The sequence below is a fragment of the Alligator mississippiensis genome, unplaced genomic scaffold (genome assembly GCF_030867095.1).
Source record: "Alligator mississippiensis isolate rAllMis1 unplaced genomic scaffold, rAllMis1 scaffold_55, whole genome shotgun sequence".
NCBI classification, from domain to species: domain Eukaryota; kingdom Metazoa; phylum Chordata; order Crocodylia; family Alligatoridae; genus Alligator; species Alligator mississippiensis.
Window position 1 is genome coordinate 15001 of NW_026775353.1, and position 7500 is coordinate 22500.

The window sequence follows — 7500 nt, forward strand, 5'->3', positions numbered from 1 at the left end:
CGCCCTCCTGGAGCGAAGGCCCGGGCAAGGCCCGTTTGAAAAACCTCATACGGACTTCCGGAGCGCGAGCCCGGGCGCCAGGTCGACCCAGGGCCGACCTCCCGGGCCCCAGAGAGGCACGTCTCCGCCGCGGAAGCCGCCTGATGCCCGCGCCGAAGGCCCCCGGGCCCGCCCGGCCTCCGCGCAGGGCACCGGGGAGAAGTAGGAATCGTGGCCGGGCTCCTGGAACTCCTGCCCGGCCTGCCCCGCGGAAGCATGCCGGGTTCTCCCGCCGCGCCGTGCAGGTTCTTCCGCCCCTCGCCGGGGTAGCCGGGCTCCAACCGCTGGGCCCCGCAGCGTGGAAGGGCCCCTGCGAGTCGCCCCCCGGCCTGCACGCCCGCCGTGCAGTCGACCGGGTCGAAGCCGGAATCGCGGCCGGGTTCCTGGAACTCTCGCCCGGCCTGCCCGCCCGGCCCGCCCCCCGGGCCGGGGCTCCAGTCGACTTGGAGCCAAACTCGGTTTTGACCCCCTCCTGCAGCACGGTCCGGCCCCGGAGGTTCCTCCGTCCGACCTCCTGGAACCCAAGATGGGCATCCAGGGTCCCGAAATCCGTGTCCCCGAAAATCTCCGCGAACCTTTCCTGGCAATATTGTAGATGCGGCACCCGGCCCAGCCACCGGGGGCAACCGCCGAAAGTGTCCGCCCTCCTGGAGCGAAGGCCCGGGCAAGGCCCGTTTCAAAAACCTCATACGGACTTCCGGAGCCCGAGCCCCGGCGCCAGGTCGACCCAGGGCCGACCTCCCGGGCCCCAGAGAGGCTCGTCTCCGCCGCGGAAGCCGCCCGCCGCCCGCGCCGAAGGCCCCCGGGCCCGCCCGGCCTCCGGGCAGGGCACCGGGGAGAAGTAGGAATCGTGGCCGGGCTCCTGGAACTCCTGCCCGGCCTGCCACGCGGAAGCATGCCGGGTTCTCCCGCCGCGCCGTGCAGGTTCTTCCGCCCCTCGCCGGGGTAGCCGGGCTCCAACCGCTGGGCCCCGCAGCGTGGAAGGGGCCCTGCGAGTCGCCGCCGGCCTGCACGCCCGCCGTGCAGTCGACCGGGTCGAAGCCGGAATCGCGGCCGGGTTCCTGGAACTCTCGCCCGGCCTGCCCGCCCGGCCCGCCCCCCGGGCCGGGGCGCCAGTCGACATGGAGCCAAACTCGGTTTTGACCCCCTCCTGCAGCACGGTCCGGCCCCGGAGGTTCCTCCGTCCGACCTCCTGGAACCCAAGATGGGCATCCAGGGTCCCGAAATCCGTGTCCCCGAAAATCTCCGCGAACCTTTCCTGGCAATATTGTAGATGCGGCACCCGGCCCAGCCACCGGGGGCAACCGCCGAAAGTGTCCGCCCTCCTGGAGCGAAGGCCCGGGCAAGGCCCGTTTCAAAAACCTCATACGGACTTCCGGAGCCCGAGCCCCGGCGCCAGGTCGACCCAGGGCCGACCTCCCGGGCCCCAGAGAGGCTCGTCTCCGCCGCGGAAGCCGCCCGCCGCCCGCGCCGAAGGCCCCCGGGCCCGCCCGGCCTCCGGGCAGGGCACCGGGGAGAAGTAGGAATCGTGGCCGGGCTCCTGGAACTCCTGCCCGGCCTGCCACGCGGAAGCATGCCGGGTTCTCCCGCCGCGCCGTGCAGGTTCTTCCGCCCCTCGCCGGGGTAGCCGGGCTCCAACCGCTGGGCCCCGCAGCCTGGAAGGGCCCCTGCGAGTCGCCCCCCGGCCTGCACGCCCGCCGTGCAGTCGACCGGGTCGAAGCCGGAATCGCGGCCGGGTTCCTGGAACTCTCGCCCGGCCTGCCCGCCCGGCCCGCCCCCCGGGCCGGGGCTCCAGTCGACTTGGAGCCAAACTCGGTTTTGACCCCCTCCTGCAGCACGGTCCGGCCCCGGAGGTTCCTCCGTCCGACCTCCTGGAACCCAAGATGGGCATCTAGGGTCCCGAAATCCGTGTCCCCGAAAATCTCCGCGAACCTTTCCTGGCAATATTGTAGATGCGGCACCCGGCCCAGCCACCGGGGGCAACCGCCGAAAGTGTCCGCCCTCCTGGAGCGAAGGCCCGGGCAAGGCCCGTTTCAAAAACCTCATACGGACTTCCGGAGCCCGAGCCCCGGCGCCAGGTCGACCCAGGGCCGACCTCCCGGGCCCCAGAGAGGCTCGTCTCCGCCGCGGAAGCCGCCCGCCGCCCGCGCCGAAGGCCCCCGGGCCCGCCCGGCCTCCGGGCAGGGCACCGGGGAGAAGTAGGAATCGTGGCCGGGCTCCTGGAACTCCTGCCCGGCCTGCCACGCGGAAGCATGCCGGGTTCTCCCGCCGCGCCGTGCAGGTTCTTCCGCCCCTCGCCGGGGTAGCCGGGCTCCAACCGCTGGGCCCCGCAGCCTGGAAGGGCCCCTGCGAGTCGCCCCCCGGCCTGCACGCCCGCCGTGCAGTCGACCGGGTCGAAGCCGGAATCGCGGACGGGTTCCTGGAACTCTCGCCCGGCCTGCCCGCCCGGCCCGCCCCCCGGGCCGGGGCTCCAGTCGACTTGGAGCCAAACTCGGTTTTGACCCCCTCCTGCAGCACGGTCCGGCCCCGGAGGTTCCTCCGTCCGACCTCCTGGAACCCAAGATGGGCATCTAGGGTCCCGAAATCCGTGTCCCCGAAAATCTCCGCGAACCTTTCCTGGCAATATTGTAGATGCGGCACCCGGCCCAGCCACCGGGGGCAACCGCCGAAAGTGTCCGCCCTCCTGGAGCGAAGGCCCGGGCAAGGCCCGTTTCAAAAACCTCATACGGACTTCCGGAGCCCGAGCCCCGGCGCCAGGTCGACCCAGGGCCGACCTCCCGGGCCCCAGAGAGGCTCGTCTCCGCCGCGGAAGCCGCCCGCCGCCCGCGGCGAAGGCCCCCGGGCCCGCCCGGCCTCCGGGCAGGGCACCGGGGAGAAGTAGGAATCGTGGCCGGGCTCCTGGAACTCCTGCCCGGCCTGCCCCGCGGAAGCATGCCGGGTTCTCCCGCCGCGCCGTGCAGGTTCTTCCGCCCCTCGCCGGGGTAGCCGGGCTCCAACCGCTGGGCCCCGCAGCGTGGAAGGGGCCCTGCGAGTCGCCGCCGGCCTGCACGCCCGCCGTGCAGTCGACCGGGTCGAAGCCGGAATCGCGGCCGGGTTCCTGGAACTCTCGCCCGGCCTGCCCGCCCGGCCCGCCCCCCGGGCCGGGGCGCCAGTCGACATGGAGCCAAACTCGGTTTTGACCCCCTCCTGCAGCACGGTCCGGCCCCGGAGGTTCCTCCGTCCGACCTCCTGGAACCCAAGATGGGCATCCAGGGTCCCGAAATCCGTGTCCCCGAAAATCTCCGCGAACCTTTCCTGGCAATATTGTAGATGCGGCACCCGGCCCAGCCACCGGGGGCAACCGCCGAAAGTGTCCGCCCTCCTGGAGCGAAGGCCCGGGCAAGGCCCGTTTCAAAAACCTCATACGGACTTCCGGAGCCCGAGCCCCGGCGCCAGGTCGACCCAGGGCCGACCTCCCGGGCCCCAGAGAGGCTCGTCTCCGCCGCGGAAGCCGCCCGCCGCCCGCGCCGAAGGCCCCCGGGCCCGCCCGGCCTCCGGGCAGGGCACCGGGGAGAAGTAGGAATCGTGGCCGGGCTCCTGGAACTCCTGCCCGGCCTGCCCCGCGGAAGCATGCCGGGTTCTCCCGCCGCGCCGTGCAGGTTCTTCCGCCCCTCGCCGGGGTAGCCGGGCTCCAACCGCTGGGCCCCGCAGCCTGGAAGGGCCCCTGCGAGTCGCCCCCCGGCCTGCACGCCCGCCGTGCAGTCGACCGGGTCGAAGCCGGAATCGCGGCCGGGTTCCTGGAACTCTCGCCCGGCCTGCCCGCCCGGCCCGCCCCCCGGGCCGGAGCGCCAGTCGACTTGGAGCCAAACTCGGTTTTGACCCCCTCCTGCAGCACGGTCCGGCCCCGGAGGTTCCTCCGTCCGACCTCCTGGAACCCAAGATGGGCATCTAGGGTCCCGAAATCCGTGTCCCCGAAAATCTCCGCGAACCTTTCCTGGCAATATTGTAGATGCGGCACCCGGCCCAGCCACCGGGGGCAACCGCCGAAAGTGTCCGCCCTCCTGGAGCGAAGGCCCGGGCAAGGCCCGTTTCAAAAACCTCATACGGACTTCCGGAGCCCGAGCCCCGGCGCCAGGTCGACCCAGGGCCGACCTCCCGGGCCCCAGAGAGGCTCGTCTCCGCCGCGGAAGCCGCCCGCCGCCCGCGGCGAAGGCCCCCGGGCCCGCCCGGCCTCCGGGCAGGGCACCGGGGAGAAGTAGGAATCGTGGCCGGGCTCCTGGAACTCCTGCCCGGCCTGCCCCGCGGAAGCATGCCGGGTTCTCCCGCCGCGCCGTGCAGGTTCTTCCGCCCCTCGCCGGGGTAGCCGGGCTCCAACCGCTGGGCCCCGCAGCCTGGAAGGGCCCCTGCGAGTCGCCCCCCGGCCTGCACGCCCGCCGTGCAGTCGACCGGGTCGAAGCCGGAATCGCGGCCGGGTTCCTGGAACTCTCGCCCGGCCTGCCCGCCCGGCCCGCCCCCCGGGCCGGAGCGCCAGTCGACATGGAGCCAAACTCGGGGTTGACCCTCGCCTGCAGCACGGTCCGGCCCCGGAGGTTCCTCCGTCCGAGCTCCTGGAACCCAAGATGGGCATCTAGGGTCCCGAAACCCGTGTCCTCGAAAATCTCCGCGAACCTTTCCTGGCAATATTGCAGATGCGGCACCCGGCCCAGCCACCGGGACGAACCGCCGAAAGTGTCCGGCCTCCTGGAGCGAAGGCCCGGGCAAGGCCCGTTTGAAAAACCTCATACGGACTTCCAGGGCCGGAGCCCCGGCGCCAGGTCGACCGCGGGCCTCCCTCCCGGGGCCCAGCACGGCTCGTCTCCCCCGCGGGAGCAGCCCGCCGCCCTCGCCGAAGGCCCCCGGACCTGCCCGGCCTCCGGGCAGGGCACCGGGGAGAAGCCGGAATCGCGGCCGGGCTCCTGGAACTCTCGCCCGGCCAAGCCGCTCGGCCCGCCCCTGGGCCGGAGCTCCAGTCGACATGGAGCCAAACTCGCGGTTGAACCTCTCCTGCAGCACGGTCCGGCCCCGGAGGTTCCTCCGTCCGAGCTCCTGGAACCCAAGATGGGCATCTAGGGTCCCGAAACCCGTGTCCCCGAAAATCTCCGCGGACCTTTCCTGGCAATATTGTAGATGCGGCACCCGGCCCAGCCGCCGGGAGCAACCGCCGAAAGTGTCCGGCCTCCTGGAGCGAAGGCCCGGGCACGGCCCGTTTGAAAATCCTCATACGGACTTCCAGGGCCGGAGCTCGGGAGCCAGGTCGACCCCGGGCCTCCCTCCCGGGCGTTAGGGCGGCTCGTCTCCCCCGCGGGAGCAGCCCGCTGCCCGCGCCGAAGGCCCCCGGACCCGCCCGGCCTCCGGGCAGGGCACCGGGGAGAAGCCGGAATCGCGGCCGGGCTCCTGGAACTCTCGCCCGGCCAAGCCGCTCGGCCCGCCCCTGGGCCGGAGCTCCAGTCGACATGGAGCCAAACTCGCGGTTGAACCCCTCCTGCAGCACGGTCCGGCCCCGGAGGTTCCTCCGTCCGAGCTCCTGGAACCCAAGATGGGCATCTAGGGTCCCGGAAACCGTGTCCCCGAAAATCTCCGCGGACCTTTCTCGGCAATATTGTAGATGCGGCACCCGGCCCAGCCACCGGGACGAACCGCCGAAAGTGTCCGCCCTCCTGGAGCGAAGGCCCGGGCACGGCCCGTTTGAAAAACCTCATACGGACTTCCGGAGCCCGAGCCCCGGCGCCAGGTCGACCCAGGGCCAACCTCCCGGGCCCCAGAGAGGCTCGTCTCCCCCGCGGGAGCAGCCCGCCGCCCGCGCCGAAGGCCCCCGGACCTGCCCGGCCTCCGGGCAGGGCACCGGGGAGAAGCCGGAATCGCGGCCGGGTTCCTGGAACTCTCGCCCGGCCCGCCCCTGGGCCGGAGCTCCAGTCGACATGGAGCCAAACCCGGGGTTGACCCCCTCCTGCAGCACGGTCCGGTCCCGGAGGTACCCCTGCCCGACCTCCTGGAACCCAAGATGGGCAACTAGGGTCCCGAAAAGCGTGTCCCCGAAAATCTCCGCGGACCTTTCCTGGCAATATTGTAGATGCGGCACCCGGCCCAGCCACCGGGGGCAACCGCCGAAAGTGTCCGCCCTCCTGGAGCGAAGGCCCGGGCACGGCCCGTTTGAAAAACCTCATCGGGACTTCCAGGGCCGGAGCCCCGGCGCCAGGTCGACCCCGGGCCTCCCTCCCGGGGCCCAGCACGGCTCGTCTCCCCCGCGGGAGCATCCCGCCGCCCGCGCCGAAGGCCCCCGGACCTGCCCGGCCTCCGGGCAGGGCACCGGGGAGAAGTCGGAATCGCGGCCGGGCTCCTGGAACTCCCGCCCGGCCTGCCCCGCGGAGTCCTGCCCGGGCTCCCGCCGCCTTGGCCCGGGACGACCACCCCTCGGCGGGGTGCCTCGGCTCCGACCCCGGAGGCCCGGGTCCCTGCCGGGGCCCTTGGACCCGCCCCCCGGGCTGCCCTTCCACGGAGCCCTTGACCGGGACGAGATCGGAATTGTGGCCGAGCTCCTGGAACTCTCGCCCGGCCTGACCGCCTTCTCCGGCCCTTTTCCGGTTTTCCCCGTTGACCTGGCTCCAAACTCGGGTTTGGCCCCTCAGCACGGCAGGGTTCTGCCCCGAAGATCCCTCTGACCGGCTTTCTGGAACCGAACATGGGCATTGAGGGTCCTTAAAAACGTGTTCTCGAAAATCTCCGCGAACGTTTCTTGGCTATATTGTAGATGCGGCACCCGGCCCAGCCACCGGGACGAACCGCCGAAAGTGTCCGCCCTCCTGGATCGAAGGCCCGGGCAAGGCCCGTTTCAAAAACCTCATACGGACTTCCGTGGGGGGGGCGGGCACCAGGTCAACCCCACGTATGCCTATGGGGATTTTCGCTCCCCAGGTCAACCCCATGGATGCCTATCGGGATTTTCGCTCCCCAGGTCAACCCCATGGATGCCTATGGGCTTTTTCGGTCCCCAGCTCCACCCCAAGTATTCCTAGGGGCTTTTTCGCTCCCCAGCTCCACCCCATTTATTCCTATGGGGATTTTCAGTCCCCAGGTCAACCCCAAGTATTCCTAGGGGCTTTTTCGCTCCCCAGCTCCCCCCCCATGTATTCCTAAGGGCTTTTTCGGTCCCCAGCTCCACCCCAAGTATTCCTAGGGGTTTTTTCGCTCCCCAGCTCCACCCCATGTATTCCTAGGGGCTTTTCCGCTCCCCAGCTCCCCCCCCATGTATTCCTAAGGGCTTTTTCGCTCCCCAGCTCCCCCCCAAGTATTCCTAGGGGTTTTTTCGCTCCCCAGCTCCACCCCATGTATTCCTAGGGGCTTTTCCGCTCCCCAGCTCCCCCCCATGGATGCCGATGGGCTCTTTCGGTCCCCAGGTCAGCCCCATGTGTTGCTATGGGCTTTTTCGGTCCCCAGGTCAACCCC